Raw genomic sequence first — 21,355 nt, forward strand, 5'->3', positions numbered from 1 at the left:
TGCTGGAAAGCTCTGGAAAGCAGAGTGGCTCTGAAATAGCCTCGGTGATACCAGGAGATCTATTAAGTTGACAAACAGAGTGTGACATTACATACTGCCTCAAGAAGAAGGACCTTTGGTATCTCAAGGTGTAGAGAATTGCACATGACAGATGGACACATCCTTAACTTGTTGTGTGGGATGACCTCCATTTACCACTCCAGGTCCACTGTTTTACCCTCTTCCCTCTACTCTCTGCCCCAGGGCTGTGCTGCATGGACCGGATCAGTGGGGCTCCCAGGCACTGTGCCTGTTGGTTAGATTCAGTTAATGGAAGCTCAGCAGGAGATCAGGGTATTTATTCCTTGGCTTCCCTCCTTTGAGATCACTAGAGGTGGCTGTGTCCCTGGACCTACAACCACTTTACCTCAAGACAACTCTCCTTACTCAACGCTCTCCCTCTGTGTTCTGCTAACATCTTTCTACTTTTGTCCCCTTCAGATCTAGAAGAGGTAATAGCTCTCCCTCCACTACTCGGCCCAGGTCTAGCACCACCTCTGTGGCTCTCCCACACGGTAGCCTCACCTTTGTAAATAGTTCCTTTGAAAATGGACCCTCCCTGAAATAGCCTGCTTTGAGCGCACTGTTTCTTGTTGGAACTCTAATTGCTGCCCTCTTACTAATGCTAGTGTTTGATTTTTTATAATTGTGTACAAGTTTCATGAAAATTGACTACATCATTTAAACAGGTTTCTGTATTCTGTTTTTAAGATGAAATAGGATTACATTTAAACGATTATGCATTTTCATATTGTCAATATTTCTCTACTGTCAATATTTGTTTTGAAAACCAATCAAGAGTATTTTGGGTGGAGGGTGGGTGGAATACCATCTTTAATAGCTGAAAGAGTGCTTCTAAAAATAAACCATTTTTTAAAATTAAAATTTTCCAAGATATATGAAATAAATATCATAATTCAATCACCACCAAGTTTGCTCCTGGGTCAATATTTTAAAAATAGCACACCAGTTATTCTCTAAGAGAGGAGTGCACAGGCTTCAATGTTTATGTGAAGAAGTAGATATTAGAAAGTTATATTCATACAAAAATCCATGTACATTATACACATGCATTTATAAAAAGTGTTCTTTAAGGTTTTCAAAATTCCAATTATTTGAGTAGGAAAAGGTGATGAAGCTTCATAGCACCAAATTCTGGAAGTTAGTCATAAATTTCTTTTTACGTTTGCCAGAGTAAAGCTGGCACGTGGGTCTCTGCGGGAAGAGTCCTTAGGCCTTGGTCTCCTTTGCTTAACTTTCCACTGTCATGCCCACAACCTTCTGCTCCAGATAAGAGGTTCCTCCTCTGAGACAGCGTGTTCCTCCTGTCTCAGCTGCAGGGGTGATGGAGCCTGCTAGTCTACCCAGTACTCAGTCTCCCCTTAACACTTTGCTGACAGATTTTACTGGGATTGGAATCGAAGCTGGCCGCATAATGAGTTTTGGCCACTGACATGTAAGCAGAAGTTGTTGGGTAGGGTTTCTGGAAAACATACTTTAAGCATATGTCTTTTTCCCCTTGTCTTCCTATTTCTCACCTGGAAATCAAATGTAATGGCTGGAGCTCCAAGAACCATTTTAGAATCATTACCCTGAGAATGGATATCATATTCTAAAATAAAAGGGGGCAGAAAACAGGAAAAATGCTAGGACATTAATGATGTCATGGACCTAGAGCAGCCGCCCTGGGTGATTCACCACTGGCTATGTTAACAGCTCTCCTGTAGAGCCCACTGTTACTTGTACCTTAATGAAATTTCTAAATAATACCCAGAGGAAACTACTCTGGGTACCATTTGTGTCATCCTCGAGACTGGCTTATTTTATGAGTAAGAGAAGTTTCTGAACTGTAGGCTTAAGCAAGCTTTCACTCCTGAAATGGGGTTAGAATATAGACCCAGCTTTGCTCTTCTATCTGAGCTTTTGTACTAACCACACTAGAAAATTCACCAATTCTCAGCATTCCCCTGTAAATTTCTGTGCCTAGATCTTTCTCCAAGTTCTTGATATACTTTTTCACCCTAATGCTTCTTTCATATGATTTATAATTTTTTCAATAGTCTTACTAAATATGACATACTATGTTGGATTCTTTACAGACTAATATGTGTAATTCTACTTCTTTTTAAAGTAGAAATTCACAATCTTCCCTGCTAGATTGTGAATCCGTGAGTGCAGCGACCATGTGTATTTTCTTTCCCAGGCACCTAGTACAGCTGCCTCAATAGACATACGTTGAGACAATGAATGATCAAAAGAATAGGTCAATGAACAAATAAAATAAGTTAGAAAGACTTTTTAAAAGTTGAAGCAATGAGGGAAACTATAAAATACAGTTTAATTTTGACTAAGGGAGGGTGGTAGGGAAGGGGCTACCAACTGCATCCTGTGTGTTGTGGGGTAAAGAAGTTAGGAGTTTGGGGACCACGAGACAATGTCTGTGAGCTCTATTTTGTCTTGTTCCAGAAGCCAAACTGTGACAAAGACCGCAAACAGGCGGAATGGCCTCAACAACCCCAAACGACCTCTAAATTCTGGACAAGAGTATTTAGGCCCATCACGACAAGAACAACAAAAACATTTTTGGTCACTCTTCAATTAACAAATAACTCCAATCAGTATGTAGTAACAGTGGGGAAATGCAGGCAACAGTAACTCATTTCACAAGTGCGCCCACTACCTTGGCCCCTCTGGCCCCTCTGCTGAGATGTGCTAATTCTCTTCAATCTGACGCTCCCAACCCAGGACCCAGGCACACCTGGAGAGTGTCTCCTGGGTTTGACAGTTGTACCTTTAAGCATCCTGGTTTCTTTAAGCATTCTGCCTTCTGGTTTCTCGTTCCACTGGCTCACTTATAATAAGTATTATGTAATCATTTGACCCTGAGCCAAGGACACAGGCCCGCAGAGGCCGTGGCTGATGTGGGAACAAAGCTTTCAGCTTTGTGACGCCGAGTGTGCTGGGCTAAGCAGCACCCTAGGACCTACACAGGGCTGGTGTTACTCATGTGCAGTTGTTCTGTTATTGGGTTGGCCAAAAGGTTTGTTCGTTTTTTTCCGTAAGATGGCTCTAGTAGAACTTAGTTGTCTTTAACTTCATTCGAAACTTGTTAGATTGTACGTGACGGCTGTCAAATCACCGTACATTTAAAAAAAGACTTTTCAAAATTGGTGAATTTTTGTGTAGCCATTTTAATACTGAAGATGGAAGAAAAAAAGCAATATTTTGGGCATATTATGCTTTATTATTTCAAGAAAGGTAAAAATGCAGCTGAAATGCAAAAAAAGATTTGTGCAGTGTATGGAAAAGGTGCTGAGACTGACTGAACGTGTCAGAAGTGGTTTGCAAAGTTTCGTGCTGGAGATTTCTTGCTGGACGATGCTCCACAGTTGAGTAGACCAGTTGAAGTTGATAGCAATCAAATTGAGACATTCATTGAGAACAATCAACGTCATACCACGTGGGAGGTAGCCAACATACTCAAAAATATTCAAATCAAGCATTGAAAATCATTTGCACCAGCTCGGTTACGTGAATTGCTTTGAATGTTTGGGTTCCACGTAAGTTAAGTGAAGAAAACCTTCTTGACCGTATTTCCACATGCAATTCTCTACTAAAATGTAATGAAAACGTTCTGTTTTTAAAACAAATTGTGACGGGAGATGAAAAGTGGATACTGTACAATAATGTGGAATGGAAGAGATTGTGGGGCAAGCGAAATGAAACACCACCAATCACACCAAAGGCCGGTCTTCATCCAAAGAAGGTGATGTTGTGTATATGGTGGGATTGGAAGGGATTCCTCTATTATGAGCTCCTTCTGGAAAACCAAATGATTAATTCCAACAAGTACTGATCCCAGTTAGACCAACTGAAAGCAGGACTCGAAGAAAAGTATCCAGAATTAGTCAACAGAAAATGCATAATCTTCCATCAAGATAACACAAGACTGCATGTTTCTTTGATGACCAGGCAAACACTGTTACAGCTTGACTGGGAAGTTCTGATTCATTCACCGTATTCACCAGACGTTGCACCTTCGGATTTCCATTTATTTCAGTCTTTACAAAATTCTCTTAATAGAAAAAAATTCAGTTCACTGGAAGACTGTAAAGAGCACCTGGAACAGTTCTTTGCTCAAAAAGATAAAAAGTTTTGGTAAGATGGAATTACGAAGTTGCCTGAAAAATGGCAGAAGGTAGTGGAACAAAAGGGTGAATATGTTGTTCAATAAAGTTCTTGGTGAAAATGAAAAATGTGTCCTTTATTTTTACTTAAAAACCGAAGGCACTTTTTGGCCAACCCAATATACTCTTTTCCTAAGAGACGAACCAAGCTTTGCAGATGAAGCAGTTATTTCCACGCCCCCAGTTCCACATGAGCTTGTTTATAACATACTACCAAAATGTGTTTCACATGGAATCCTGAGCTTTGTGGAGCTTACATGGTGATGGATGTATTCCTCTTGTCTGGAGTTCTGAGCCACTCTGTGATTTGAGTGAATCTGCTTTGCTCTCAGATAATAAAATCAACTCTACAATTGGTCAGATTTTCTTTTCTTACAGGAGTAACTTTGCTTATATTCATTCTTTTGTGCCTGATACCAGGCAATGAGTAGACCGGCTATAGCGGGCTGGCAGTAAAACAGACAGTGAAGTGTAAAGGACACTGAATTAAAAGCAAGGATGCCTCTGTTCTGGGGCTTCCTCCACCATCACCCAGGTTTCTGATGCTGAGAGAATGCTCGAGCAACTCTCCTTTGGGGAAACTTCCCCTGACCTCACCACTTCCTTCCCTACCCCCAGTCTGGGTTTCATACTTCTCCTCTCTGCTTCTGTATTATCCTGAGCTTTACTTGATGAAGATTTGCTTCAGATAAGATAGCAAACAGAGTAACAAACTTTTGACCTTGGAACAACTTTAAAGCGCATACATACTGGAAGGTAGAATGAGGAGGTGATGAGAAATACTCCCTTTTGGGGATGTTTTATATCCTCATTCTTTGAATTTGCTCATCAACAAGTATGTTTTGTTCATTCAAAAGTTTGATCCTTTAGATCCGTTTAGCATATATTTGAAAGGAACAAGATTGGTAACTGTATTTTAATAAAGTGTTTAAATACTTAAACATGTTAACATTTTATTAATAAACATTAGAGTGTATTCTACTCTAGGTCCAGGTTATTATAACTATTTTTGTTGCTTTAAAATAGACTAGGACTTCAAAAGAAAACCTTGAGGAACTTTAAGTCCTGTTTTTCAACTTGTTTTACAAAGAAAAATAGATTTCATTTGCATAATCCACTAGTCATATTTAATTATACATACATACGTTCCGAAGAACATATTTGCCTTGAGCCAGGGAAAACAAAATCCTAACACAGTTCATATTGAATGCGTGCATCCTAGAACACTGCACAGAGTTTGACATATGCATTGGAATTATTCATACTGCTTGTATGCTTTGGAGGACAAACATCTTGAAGATAAACTCAGAATTTTAGCAAGTCAAATCTAGATTTTTTTTTTGTTCAATAACTGAAAGCAGAGGGGTAAATAATCCAAAACAGCAGATAATCTAGAAGAACTTAAATTTAACTGTAAAATATGTTAAATATCTAACCCATTCCAGAGGCAGCTAATGATGGTTCACCTAAATTTATAGTGAAATTAAATACTTTTAAGTGAGGGGCAAGCTATGGTATCAGGTAAGAATGAGTTTGCAGTAAGATACACAGGCAAAGTAGATTCAAAATTCAGATATAATTCTGTTGCTTTTTAACTTCCTGGCAAGCCTATTGTTTTAAAGAACCACACTTTTCACACTATTCTCAGAGGACAGGTCTGTTTTGTTTGTTTCAGATGTAAGTGACTCAAATGTTAAACAGTCACAAAATACAGTCAAATGCTAGCTTTTATTTTATCAGTTCACATCTACAATTTGCCCACCAATATATTTCAACCAAATTTGACAATATGAACTTGTCCTAAATGACCTACAGTTTCCCAACTTTGTGTTAAACAATTTTCTTTGCTAGACACACTTTCTCTGCTCTTGTCACAAGATTCAACTCAGGAGGGTGTCGTAGAAATGGCTTCTGAGGTTTGGAGTCTGATAGAAATTAAAAAAAAAAACAAAACAGTGATAATAGTCAATAATAATTGAGCCCTTCCTCTATGACAGTCATCGTGGTAAGTGCCCAACATATGTCCTCCCATGACACTTTGCACTGTGTTAAGGTTTGGAAACTGTCAGAAATATTTAAGGCCCTATGGAGCAAAGGCAAACTGAGCTTGTGTCTTGAAACACCAGAAAGTACACTACACTCTTATATTCTGGGAAATCAAAGCCTCAGAGCAAGGCAGAGAGAAAGAGAAATAATAATGTTAAGAAAAAGAGTTAGGCACATCATTTACTTTAAGTAAATAAATAAGGTGCAATTTATGAGCTATCCCTATCTTCCACATTCGCCTTGTTTTGTGACTTCATGCCAGTACTAAAAGCTTGTTTTACAAAACTTGGAGTCAACACAAGCCTTGAAATTAAGGGTAACACATTTCAGAAGCATTAAGCCTAGCTCTGAGGTGCAACAACTGACAATAAAGTCTTTGTTTCTTTATACTGGACACTGGAAAACACAACAAATAAGATCTGTAACTGATAAGCAAAGACAGTACATAGTCACTAAATTTTACTAGAGACCATTGCAACTTGTTCTACCTTTATTGTCACAGTGTTTTGCTTATTCTTTCACCATGAATGTCTTTCTGTGTTGTAGGTATACTTGCATGCTTGTCTTAATCTCCCTACTAAACTCTAAGCAATTGAAAATAAGGGATGGATTTATTTCTCCCTAAGAAAAACAATGCCACAGCAGTTAGCCCAGTGCCCCACACATGACTGAATCTCAATAACTACTTATTGAATTGAATTTCGCCTGCAGATCATGAAGACACAAACACACTTAACAGTCATTTAAGAAATGGTGTAGCCCAATGGTCTACAGCAAACTTCCTGGGTTCAAATCCTGGCTGTGACACTTACAAGCCATTTAATCTTGGACAAGTCTCTCTTTGCCTCATTTTCCTCAAAAGTAAAATTGTACTAACGACAGTGAGTCTTTAAAATGTCAGTATATAGGCCACAACAGTGAGAGGCCCGCGTACCCCCCCAAAAAAAAGTCAGTATATAAATAATACCTCAAACAGTGCCTGGCATGCATATAGTTATTATTATTACTATTACATTATTTCTAATTTAATCGTTCATGAAAACTACATTGGGTTGAGGTTCCAAAGGAAGAGGAAATAATAAAAATGTTTCATGCTTCACGAAGGATATTGTTTGCAAGGGATCACAAACTTTTAAATCTTCCTCTTCCTTTTGCTCATGGTAAAATATGGGGAACCCCCTATGGAAATGCCATCTCCTATTCTCTACAAAGAGAGCTCCATCCCCCGCAAATACTCATTACTCATGCAATATTAAACAGACAGAACTTATGCAAAAAGGGACAAAGTATGTTTTACTTCTCAAGATGACTGTCTGAATTTTTGTTGGGCTTTATTTCTGATTTCACTTTAGTTTGGCTTCCAAGATCCAGCAATGTTTTGTGGTTGGTGCCTGATAAAGGATAGAAAACAAATCCAGTGGGTAACCTATCTCATCAGACAGCAGAAAATTATGACAATTTAAGAAGGCATCAGCCTAGCTGATTAACAGTCTACAAATTACTATTTATCTTTCTAGTGCTGATTAGTAATAAGATGCTAGCCTCACTTTCAAAAGCCCAAGGTGTTCCACAAACAGGTCAATATTGACTTTCTTATCAAGACTTCCTTCCCTCTTCCACCCTTATCTCTCCTCATCTCACATCTTACTACACTTCTTAACATCTGTGAGGATGCCCAAAGGGGCCAAGTTCACCCTTTTTCTCTAACTCCTCCTTGAATAAAGCCCTTGTCTAGCTTAAACACTTCATTTACCATAAATATTCCTCAGTGGAGCTTTTAACACACTGTGTTCAATCTTTAGCAGATCAAGGAGACCAAAAAATAAGGATACAGAAGAAAGGAGAAATAATAGATAATTCTGGTTTTATGGCTATGCATTAACATTTATTCCCTAGAGAGACTACACATTTTTCACTAGACCACAAAGAATAGCTCAACAAAACCTTCAAATGACTGTCAGATTAGCAGAGAGGAAAGTAGGTGACAAGCTCCAGGCTGAGTAAATTCTGAGAGGGCCCACCCATGTCAGGGTAGAGTGTTCCTCACAACAGGGCCAGGGCGAGTGAGAGTGAGCATGGGGCACAGCTAATACATTTTGCGGAGGATGGACACCTACAAAATGGCACCATCATTTGCTTACCTTCCCTATGGGTCTGAGGACAAAGACTCATGTTTCAGTTGCAAAGTTCCTGTTTTCTCTACCATCTTTTCATCTTAGTCTTAATAAATATTGTATCAATATATTACTTTAAAAATTGTTAAGGGGCGTCCCTGGTGACGCAGTGGTTGAGAGTCCGCCTGCCAATGCAGGGGATGCGGGTTCGTGCCCCGGTCCGGGAAGATCCCACGTGCCGCGGAGCGGCTGGGCCCGTGAGCCATGGCCGCTGAGCCTGTGCGTCCGGAGCCTGTGCTCCGCAACGGGAGAGGCCACAACAGTGGGAGGCCCGCGTACCGCAAAAAAAAAAAAAAAAAAAAAATTGTTAAGAGGTGACAGTTTGGACAAATTTGCTCTAGTGGAGCTCCTGGTCCACCACCCCTTCCACTTCCAGCCATGCATCTGGGTCACTTCTAAGAGCTTTGAAAGGAGAGGAAGAGGGTAAAACATAGCTAAGAACTGAGCTGGCCGACCAATGGAAATGAAATTTTGCTGAATAAAGATATTTGGTTATTATAGGCCATTCAAATACTTCCTCTCAACACTGGAAACATGATGATGATTTAAATCTGATTTTGCCCTCAGTGTGGTATAGAAGAAAACAGAGAAAGTGAGAAAAACAAATAAATAAAGTCCAATCCAGAAGTGGTTACAGAAATAGTACAGGACCAGGAAGGGAATGTCAATTAGTGGGGAAGTAAGAGGTGGGGAAAGGGGTTATGTGGGATACAGAAAAGAGGCAACTTCTTGGCTGGTCCAGGAAGAGAAGGGTGAACAAGAAGGCAGTCCTGACTGAGGGCATAGCCTTGGCTAAGTTTTGCTAACAAGAAACAACACAGTCTGTGGACAGCTTGGGGAGCTCTAAGGACCTCCAAAGTGAGTAATTCAGTGACTAGTAATATTTTTATTAAAATAGTAATATATTAAAATAGTAATATATTTAAAATATATTTAATATATTTTATAAAAATAGTAATATTTTATATTATAATATATTAATATTAAAAAGTGATGTTTATCCTAATGCTTCCTTGACACTCCAGAGGAAACAACCTAAACCTTTTCTCTTAACACATCTCAGTAAAAGCATCTAAGATTTTTTTCCAAACTCAATGGTAGAAACACCACATATTTACCAAAACTCTTCAAGTTTACTTAAGAGAGGAAGCATTTGTTTTCCTCTGTTTACCATAACATTCCTAGTTGTGTTCATTTTAGCTCATGAAAAGAAACATCTTATGATTATAAAAGTAATACTTACTGGGAAAACACAGAAAAGCATTTAGAAAAAAAACCCAATACAGTCAGTCACAACTTCATCACCCAAAGATAGCCACTCTTAATATCATGGTATATATCTTCCAACGCTTTTTCTGTATATATATAATGTATATTTTAAAAAGAACTTTAAATCATAAACAAAATTAAACATATACATTTAAGAACCTGCTATGTCTCATTGTCATCGAATTTTCTTCTACAATATTATTAATTTTGCACGGTGTTCCACAGTACAGATATTCTACTTTTAACCTGTTCACTATCTTTGACCATTTTTTGCCTAATTAGAACTTCTCTGGCCTTCCTCTTCTTGTATGCAAAGCCCCTCAGGGTCTACTCATGTAGGGTTGTCTGGGCCCCCTCCGTCTGAAACCTAATAAATTAGTCCACCTAACTGAGCTTGCTGAAGGTAAATCTGGAGCTGGGCAGCTTTCACTGTATAACAAGCAGTGTCTGTGAGAAAAGAGGATCTATTTGGCATTATATGATTTATTGACTAATATGTCTTATGGTGGGAAAACCCCTCCCTATCCTCCTATTCTCCCTTTTCTCTAGATGCTCTCTGACTGGGCATGGAGCTCCTTCGATCTGAGTTTTATTATGTGATAGCTGCTGGCTTTTCTAAACTAGAAATGCCTGTGACCCAACAGTCAGATAACCATTGTCCTGTGGAAACTTTAAGGAAAAAAACTCAGGTTATATGAAGAGCAGTGTGAAGCAATACTTGGCTATAAGAATCCTCTTACAAGCTGAGGTCCAAAATGCTATACTGAGTTAAATAACCTGATCAGAGTTAAGTAATTAATAACGACTAAGAGAGAGACTGGCTAGAGAGATGTTATTTCAGCCCATTCAGAAATAAGATGAAATGTCACTCATAGGAAAAATACCCTTATATTAATTATCCAAATAAAAGAAGGGAAAAAAATAGATGAAGTTGGAAGAGTATGCTAGAAAAAGGGGATATATAATTTTAAACAAAACATGTTACACAATGGGATCTGATGAATGGGAGCAGGTGTAATTTGTGTGAGCAGTTCTGGGCTTCTTGGTTAGACCAAGGATCTGCAAACTCTTCCTCATAAGAGCTAGACAGTAAATATTTTAGGTTTGGCAGGTCAGACAGTCTCTCTCACTACACTACTCAACTCTGTTGTTGTAATAAAAAATAGGTGTGTCTATGTTCCAATAAAACTTTATTTATAATAAAATCTGATGGCAAGCTGGAGATTGCCCACAGGCCATACTTTTTTAGACCTTTGGTTGAAATGATCAAAATGCATGCAGCTCTCAACCTTCAGTTCCTTTCTCTATAAAATTAAAATGAACAACGATACTTTCCCAGTTTTGGTCGTTAGAAGGATTAAATAACAATCATAAAAGATCCCAACCTAGTGCCTGGCCCAAGAGCTACACTCAAATGTTAACCCCTCGCCCTGCCCGCCCACCAACCTTCTTCAAGTCAGGGGTCATTATCCGCAAAGGAGAATTGCCTCAGATAATCACGCATACAACTTAAAGAGAGAAAAGCAGGTAGAAAAGAATGAGATGATAAATGGAAGGCAGTTATTGATTTTGGTTGTGGTTCTTCTATACACACAGCTTGGGACAAATCATTGAAAAGCACTGTCTTGCAAACAGAAAAAACAGAGCAAAGTACAACGGCAAAAACAAATTGAATCCCGCTGATATAACGTAATTTCCATGACAATAAGCTCATTTTCCTCCTTGTCTTTTTTGAGGTTTTCAACCTTTTAAAAATACTTTTAAGAAATGAAAATCAAATTAAAAAGTAGAAGCAGAAACTTATTGGTACAGATGAGTTGTACTTCACTAAAAGTGTAAAACAGTTTATTTAAGATTATTAATTTCAGTCAGGATGACATCTTAAATTTGACTGGAAGTGGAGTCACGGTGGTTTAACTTCAGAAGTTCTCAACTGACTCTCTACAGAGCACTACTACAGATTTTCTGAAGCATTTCTAAATGAGATAATTTTATTTTACACGGGGTTTCTTCTAAAAATTATTGTCTTTCTGTACATCTAATTAAAGTAAAGACATAATAAAGAATTTACCATTTTAATTAGGGCATAGATCTTAAAGCAATTATGGCATCATTAATAATTCTTTAACAGACTTTCTTGCACTACATGAATGAAAACATTTTTACACCATGAAGAATCAATACACATTACTCATTTACATTAACAAAGCTACACACACAATCTCAGTCTTCATTAAATTATTTCTCCTGTAAACTAGAGGAGTTTTGGAGAGTCCTGAGCTATTAATAACCTAGTGGAACTTCACTTAAAAGGGAGAAATCTTGGGCTTCCCTGGTGGCTTAGTGGTTGAGAGTCCGCCTGCCGATGCAGGGGACACGGGTTCGTGCCCCGGTCCGGGAGGATCCCACATGCCGCGGAGCGGCTGGGCCCGTGAGCCATGGCCGCTGAGCCTGTGCGTCCGGAGCCTGTGCTCCGCAACGGGAGAGGCCACGGCAATGAGAGGCCCGTGTACCACAAAAAAAAAAAAAAAAAAAAAAAAAAAAAAGGGAGAAATCTTATCCATGACTAGGTACTGGTATCAGCTTCATTTAAATGCAGAACTAAATAATAGCAACATGTTAGTGAGTGGAAACAGACTGATAAATTCTGTAAGGAGAACTAAATGAGGAAAGATAGCTACCATCAACGTATTATAATATAAAAGATTCAATACTCTATTTGAAAAGTCAACATCTTAAATTTCTTTCATAATGTTGTGATTAAGGTTCTCCCACCACCACTCTGTCCCTCCTGCCACTCCCTCACCCAACACACACATTTGGGCTCCCTTTCAGACAAATGGGCATCTAGAGGACATGAAGACCAGTGACCTTACAATACAATCATGAGGGCATCTCAGATAGTATTTTCAGAATTTATTATTTTCTATAATTTCATCTAATACTATAGGAAAATCTGGAAAGGACAAAAAACAAAACCAAAAATACTCCAGATAATTTTTCGTTTTTTTCTTTATTTTGTAAAAAGAAGGCTGTTGTTATAAAAAGTCATTAAGAGGGAAAAAAATATATGGCAATTTTAATTTTAGCCACATTATCCCCAATTGATAATGTGGAGGCCGATGTGGACTCCTCTACATAAAGTCGGAAGGCCCAAGGTCACACAGTGTCCAATTCCCCTGGGGAAGAACTGTGTAAGGGATTGAATGAGCAAACGCGTAACTGCACCAGTGACTTTGGGTCTTTGTTCTGTCTGACTTGTTTCTTGAGCCCATCAAAGTGACAGACGATGGAAAGGATGTTAACACAAGCTCTTGTTGGGTCATTTAGTAAAGCTCTCAGTTAGCATGGCCGGTTGTGATGAATGGTAAGTAATGATAACGAAATTAAGACCATTAGTAAAACCAACAAACCATCAAACCAGACTGTGAACTTATGGATAAATGAGCTGTTCCTGGGGCCTTGTGACAAACTTGCTCCCTGAGCCTTACAAGAATTTAGAGAGAATTTGTGAATTGTTTACCAGATTTTCAAGATTTTGTAGTTACTTATCTTAATTCTCACAACTAGGCCAGGAAGAACCCTACTGGGGTGGAGGTGAGTGGATGGGTCTACAGCCACCTGGAAAGCTCTGCCTGTGGTTATCCTCCCAATATCTATTCTCCAGTTCTTTCCAAGTGAGAGGACCCATGAATTCTAGATGAGCTCATAGCTGAGTACAGCCTGGTGTGTAACTTCTGTCCGGTAATATGTATGGAGAAATCTCAGGAGGTATCTTCCTTAAAAGCAACCAGAGCATACCCTTTATTCTCTTCTTGTTTGTCCCACCTTCCTTCCTGCTTCTAGAGTGTGGATGCGATGGCTGTGGCTGAAGCAGCCATCTGGAAACCTATACTGACTGTGGAAATGGAGGCAATACACACAGTGAATCAAGATAAAAGAGACTGGTCCATGAGAAATACAGCAGGAGGAGAGGTTTTGCAGAGCCCTTACTGCTATTGTAGCCTGGCTGCTAAGTGAACGAGTTCATGGGTCTGCTGCAGCAAGAGAGGGTTTGCATTTGGATTCTGCAAAAATCCTCACAATAACCACGGTCTGCAGCATCAGCGATGTATTTTCACTTATGATGGACTTTTGAATCTATTGTCAAATTTTCCCATTCTTTCCCTTATAGGTTCTGAGGTTTTTTTGCTAAGGCCTTTTCAATATTTACTGAAAATAAAATTATCCATAATTTTTCTCAGAACAGTTTGGTTTTCTTTTTTAATATTTAAAATTTTTATCCCCCTGAAATGAATAGTATTGGAGTTGTCTATACAGCAGAGTACATGTGTAATTTATGTACAATGATCCTCAAGTAAACATTTTTCAGTACCCCTCCCCACCCTGGCTACTATAGTCAATTTTTTTATTCTCCGAAGGACATGAATTTACACTTCACAGAAGAAACAAAAATAATCGATAAACCTATGGAAATGTTTATATATTTATTAGCAGTGCTAATAAAAATGTTTTACTTATTAAATTAGGCAAAATTTAAAAAAACAACCATGCTGACTTGGGTACGCTGAGACAGGTATTCTCTTATCCTGATGGTGGGAGTGTGAATTACTTTCTGAAAAGCAATTTGGCAATATATTGCCAAACCTTAAAAAAGTTAATAGTCTCTAATCTAGTAATTTCACTTTAGGAAATCTACCCTATGGAATTAGTAGTTTGGTATTTTGACAAAGAAGTTCAAGGATATTCATCTCAAAATTATTCTTGGTGTGAAATATTACTAAAAAAAATAAATGTCTCACAACAGAAAATTGATTAAATTATGCCATACTTATCCCTGGGATGTTATACAGCTATTATGATGGTGTTTTTGAAGAATTTTTGATAAAATGGGGCAGTGGTTACAATATAATGATGAGTTAAAAAATAGCATATATACTTTCATCGTCAGTAGGCAGAGAAAAATGACTCAAAGGAAATACACTACATTATCAGTTACTTCTTGGGAGGTGAAATTATGGTTAATATTTATTTTCTGCTTTGTATTTTCCTGCATTTTCAATTTTTCCACAATGACAATGGATTTTTATTTTAATTATAAAGAAAGATTAAAATATAAATATGATTCTGGGTCTCAAAGCGAACAAAACAGGAAGCAGCATTACTTACAAAAAATCGACTTAACCAAGATATTTCCTCTCTGTGTCTGCTACATGTAACATTAGTACTGTTTGGCTGCCAAATCCAGCATTATTTCTCTCATTAATAACTTGATGAATATGAAACAAGTTATAAACTAATTATATAAAACTCAATACTGCCTAATAGACATAAAAATAACATCAACACAGAAATGCATCTATTTGTGCGCTGGCAACCTTGATGATCAAACTGCCTGGAAAAATGAAGCTCCTGTCATTTAAATATACCAAATCTCACCAGAAACTTAGTCACTTCATCATCGGGCAATACGGTCTCTTGGTTGGTTAAGTACTAAATGATCATTAAACTTACTGAGCACAGACTGGTTTTACCTAAAGGGGTCTGAAAGTTCAGTAACTCACGAACACAACAACAATATTGACATTCTGGTCATCTAGAATTGGATTGATGGCCTCAGTAAAGAGTGGCACAACCTTGGAAAGCATAACAGTCTATTGATATGGTTGAGTACAGAATAAAATAATAGTTTATTCTGATTAATTATAGATTTCAAATCGCTATGAAATCCCAGCAAATTAATTTAAAGTGACCTTAAAGCATGCCTAAAGATTTATTTACAAAAGTATTCCATCTAGCAATATTTATACTGATGAAAATAGGAGAAAATTGATCTAACAATTGACCTTTTTAAATATAAATTATGTTTTTATATAATGAAATCTTATGCCGTCATTAAAAAAGATGTTGTCAAGCAATACTGAGTGAAATGAAAAAATGGAAACATATATTAAGTAAAGATTGAAATCTTTATACATATAATATACATATATAAATATATGTATATGTAATTTTCCCATTCCTTTCTCTTTATATATAAATCCATGTATTTGTACACACATACATAAAACAAAATTTTGCTCCCAAACATCATCTCTAGGTAATAGTATCATAATTTTACTTTCTTTCTTTTTATTTTCTCCTGTTTCCAATTTACTTGCAACAAAAAAGATGACCCTAAAGTCTTCTTAGTCTTCTCAGCCATGAACCCATTAAATAAATTATGTTAATAATAAAAACACACTTTAGTATGAATTAAACCATTGTAACTGAGACTAAATCTCAGTAATTCTGAAATAGTTATTTATACAAGTGGGGACAAAAAGCAATTTTGAAACGCCTAGCAGTTTTTCTGTTAGTGATAGTGTACTGTTCTTCCATAGAGAGAAAGGGGAATATCAGCCCTTCAAAGAGACTTTTGATTATGCAAAAGCAAAACCTTACCAGAGCGGCCAGGACTTGAAGTGAGATTAGGAGGAATTAAACTCTTCTGCATGACACTGCAAAGGTTTGTTTTTACTCCGTGTCTACTTGTCCCTCTGAGGTTCTGTTTCACTGAGAGGTAAGCACAGAACGTGGAGGAGGGGATGGTGAGGGAGAAAAGTTCCTCTTTCCTAGTTGGATGGAACGGGGCGATGGGTGGAGGACACTTAGATTCCAAGTATGCAGAACACAATCAAAGGCATTATTATCAGTGGGAGAGATGATCAGAAAATTCCTGGTAAAGCCTTGGCTTTCCACCTTCCAGAGCTTCCAGCCTATTTTGAAATGTAAGACACGTAATAACTCCTTGTCAAGGAATATTAATGAGCTAAGGTTGCAGAGGCCTGATGTTACAGAAATAACCTGGGGGATTAAAATTCACTTAGAGTTAGAGGGCAAGGCAGAAAAATGTTTGTCTGTTTCTTCCTCATCATCTAACATTATCTCCTAAATGAGGTAGGAAAGTGTTTAGCTGCAAGTAATAGAAAACCCAATTAAGAGTGGCTTAGGCAGGACAGACATATAGTATTCCATGGAACAACAGGGAACTGCTGACACTGGTCTAGCTATTCAATGATGTGACCAGAAACTCAGTCTCTTCCTCTCTTTCCATTCTGTCATCCACAGCATGCTGGAGTTTTGGCCTTGAATTTGCTGCCTCAGAATTAAATTACAAGGTGGCTGCCAGATCCTGACATTATACTTGCTTCCAAAGACAGAATAAAAGGAAAAGAGCCAACTGCATTTGTATCTTTTAGTAAGAGCAAAAACTTTCCCAGGAAGTCCATCCTTACCAACAGCAATTTTCTATTAGATCTGTCACGCAGACGCCCCTGGCTGAAAGAATGGCTGAGAAAGTATTTCAATTTTTCTAACCCTTTAGGGAGGTGGGCCAGGGATAGTGGCCTTCAAAGTGATTCTTTATAGCTAAACAAGGTCTCTCCCACTTCTCCTTGTGGTTTTCGCATTTACATGACAATTTTTCTATCATTTCTGGTTGTTCCTTTGGTTGCTCCGCACAATTGTTATAGAATGTCTCTATTTTTCCATTTTGTCTGATAGGTCCAGGCATATAAACACATAAACTGTGCTAACTTGGAATCTTTAAACACAATGAAAAATTTACTGATGATTTTGTAAGTCAGAAAGTGCAAAAGGGCAGACAAAGCCCCTGGACAAGATAACATCAAAAACATTTCTTTCTGTCTTGGTGATGGGAGGATCAGAGGATGGAGCACTGCCCAATTACAACATCTGGCCAATATTATCTTTTATCTGCATCTCTTGTTTTATTTACCTTAGGACACTAAGAGGATACACCTGCTAGAGAGATGATTCCTGGTGCTGGAAACAGTGAATACTCAAGGATTAGTCTATAACCAGTGTTTCTCAAAGTTTTTCCTTATTGTCCCCGTGAGAACCTTTTTAGATATTTTTTTCCGAATTGTCTCCTCCATAAAATTTTAATAGAAAAATATACTGATTATCTGTTTATGTTCTGTATGTGTACCTGTACGTTATACACAAAGAGGGCAAGATTTTTTACCCGCCCCCCTGAACTGTGAATCAACTTTTGCTCCCTTGAGGATAATATTGTTCCCACCAAGAATGCATGTTTATGTCAAAAAGAATTCTTTTTAGGAGAGGTGAATAGAGGGAATTAAGGGAATTATCTGAACTGACTCTTGGAGGATGGAAAGAACTTCACAAACAGAGACAGAAGGGAAAGAATTAGATGCATGGGAATGCAGGAATAAAGCTGAGGAGATAGGAGTTGTTAGAAGTGGGTAGCTCAGCTGGTGTCACAGGTTTGGATGGGCAATAAAGAGAAACCATCCTCAAAGCTGTGGAAACTCTCAGGTTGTATACTCGGGAATCTTAATGCCAGGCTTCAGAGTATAAACTGTGACAAGTGGTGAATTCACTAAAGGGAAGGGAAATCATCAAGCAGTCATGGTTTGGCTGATGATTTCCAACTTGACTGGTCTCCACACCTTTGTTTTTTTACTTCTCAAAATAACTGCTTCCAAGTTAGAACAAGAGAGTCTACCTTAATAATCCTTACTAGTGCAGACCAGTATCATTCTTAGTCCCTACTGGGCAAAAAGAATTTAACTTGTACGGATAAACAATGACTGGATATCTACTGAAGCGGTACTTGAAGACATAAGAGTGTTGCAAAAAATGACTGAGTCAGGAAAAGTCTGTATAAATTATCAAATGGTAACCCCTCCCCTAAGCTTCTTACCACAAGGCAAACACCTAGAAGCTTAGACGTGAAAAAAGTTGCTTTGTGTTGTACATTTCTTCTCTAATGGTCATAACTAATTTTGACACAAATACACAAGAGGTTAAAGAGGAATGGCACCATGCTGGTGAGAAGACCAACCCATTTTTGGCTAATACACTGGAGAAATACACCTAAGCCATCCACCCATGTGAAAGCAATCTTTCTAATACCTCCAAGGTCAGGAAGACCTCTGCCATAAACAAACTAAAAAGCTGTTGAATGAATGCAAATACACCAGGTTCACATTATACATTTAAGTTAACCAACATTTCAGATAAAATTATGTAATAAAAATGAAAGTGAAACTCAAAGACCTCTTTCATTTGCTTTCTCTAATATCATTTCATCCCCCTTAGATTAACCCCCACTTTGAGAAACACACACACACACTCACAGAAGAGGATAATTTCAAGAGGTGTGCATTAAAAAGAAAAGTGAAATCTATCTTGGGAGGGGTCAATTAACACATTACAGATAGATAAATTCATTTTGTCTTTGGGGTATTAGATCAATAAATCAAAAAAGAGGAAGTCTAAGTAGTTATTTCCCCAACAAATTTATGGCTCTGGACATTACAAAGAAATTTAGAGTTTATCCTATTGTATTGATTGCTCCTTTTTTCTTTAGTGAGGGAAACAAATCTGCATAAGGACCGTGCCATTCAAAGTCCAGAGGCACCCAACTCCTCCTTTCTGAATAGAGGAAACCATTAAATGAGCTGCAGTATCCTTTTACTCCCTGACCAGAATGCAAGACTTGTCAATAGGGGTACAAGTTAAAATTTCTTAAGTTTAAAAAGGGATTTCCTAAATTCAATTTGGTATCTTGGAGTGGATCCCAGATAAAAGATACTAGCAGAAAAAGTGGTGAAATCCTTATCAAGTCTGTAGTTTAGTTAATATTAATGTAGCAAAGTTAATGTCTTATTTTGATAAATGTACTTTATACAGGTAAGATGTTACCATTTTAGGAGAAACTGAATTAAAGCTATGTAGGAACCTATGTATTATTCTCACAACTTTTTCTGTAAATCTAAAATTACGCCCAAATAAAAAGTTTATCTAAAAAAAAAAGGAAAGACTTCTCTCCAGTTTCCCAGTCCTAGAAGTTCTCCTTAGTATTCCCCAGAGAGAACCATCTCTTCTGGTGACCCTAACACATCAGGAATTATTTTGCTCTTCTTGTATACAGAATCATTTAATAAATGTTTACTGCATTTAGTTCTACAAATGGCAGAGCAAAGTTGCTCTGGACTTAGAATTGGAAGTCCTGGATTTGGATTGTCATGAGCTGCGAAATCCTGTGCACATCATTTAACCCCTTAGTGGCTCTCCCTCTCCACTTTAAATCCTCTGAGGGCAGGAACTCTCCTGTGCCTATCTCTGTAGCTTCAGTAAGCCCACCTGGAGGAAAGGGCGTCAAGAAGGGGTTCCAGAGTCAAACTCAGTTTACATCCAGCTCCCCCACTAACCAGGCATGTTACTTTGGGGCAAAGCATTTAACATTTCTGAGTCTCCGTTTCCTCATATGTAACATGAGCTTTTGGGATCATTAAATGAGGGGACAAACATAGTGAAGGGTAGCCTGTTTCTTCTATAGAACAGAACCATTCATGTGGAATATTTTTTATTTTTAACTTTGCAACACTCTTCTAGTACCTATCATGTGCGGGACCCCCTTCTAGGTGGTTTTCAAATAGTTACTCCTTTTATCATCCTGACAACCTTACGAGGTAAGTATTATTTTCCTATTTTACAGATGACGAGATGGAGGTGCTGGGAAGTTAACATACTTGCCAGCCCGTAAAGCTACTAAGTGGGGATCTGCACCCACACAGCCGGCTCCAGGATGTGCAGTCCTCAGACACGAGCTGTCATAGAACATGCTCTATATGGAGATGCGGAGGATCAGATACTGTCTTGCCTTCTTCACTGGCAAGCTCCTGAGCGTGCCCAGCAGGCTCTCGAACGCATACGGACAGACTGAATGAAAGCACAGCAGCCCCCCCAAGGACAGGAGCTGAGTTGAGTATCTGCCAGTCTCTCTCTCAGCATCCCCAGCACTGTAGGGGAAGGGAATCGACATTCATCAAGGCTCTCCTACGTTCTAATCCACTGTGTTTCAAATGTTAGGTTCCCATTCAAGTCTCAAAACCAACCTATAAGGTGAACCACCATATTTCCTTTTTCCACCTGGAGAAATCAGAATACACAGAGAGAGTACTTAACTTCTCAAAGCCATACAGCTAATCAGAAATGCAGCCAGGACCAGAATCCCAGGATTCCTGCTTTCAAAGATCAGGCTTTTTCCAATATACTTGCAGCCTCCCAAATGAGATCATTCCCGGGTCTCTGTTTTGTCATAGAGTAGTTCTTTCCCTCTGCTTAAATACCATCTCAGAGCGACTTTCTCTGACCTCCCCACGTAAACTGTACCCCATTCACTTGCCATCCTGTTTCTCTGCTTTATTCTTCGTTGTATTAATATTTGACATCATATTACATTGGTTTGTTTACCTTCTGTCCCCCAACTGAACTGATGAACTGGTAGGTTCTAAGAAGGCAGTGAATTGTCTGTCTTGGTCACATTGTATCCCAGAGCCTAGAATAGTACCTGATGCAGAGTACATACTCAAAAAAAAAAAACCAACTGCTGAATAAATGAGATAATAAATAGATATGTAGGAGATACCAGTAATAGTTTGTTATTATCCTTATTATGATTAGTAGTATCGCCTTTTATCAGTTAGGTAACTCAGTTAAGACAAAGGTTTATTTCACAAGAAAAAACTGATGGGAGACTGAGGGAACAATGTTGGTTTCAATCAGATCAAAGCACAAATTCCAAACAACACCATTAATAACTAG

This window comes from Grampus griseus, assembly GCF_964374135.1.
Source record: "Grampus griseus genome assembly, chromosome: 10".
NCBI classification, from domain to species: Eukaryota; Metazoa; Chordata; class Mammalia; order Artiodactyla; family Delphinidae; genus Grampus; species Grampus griseus.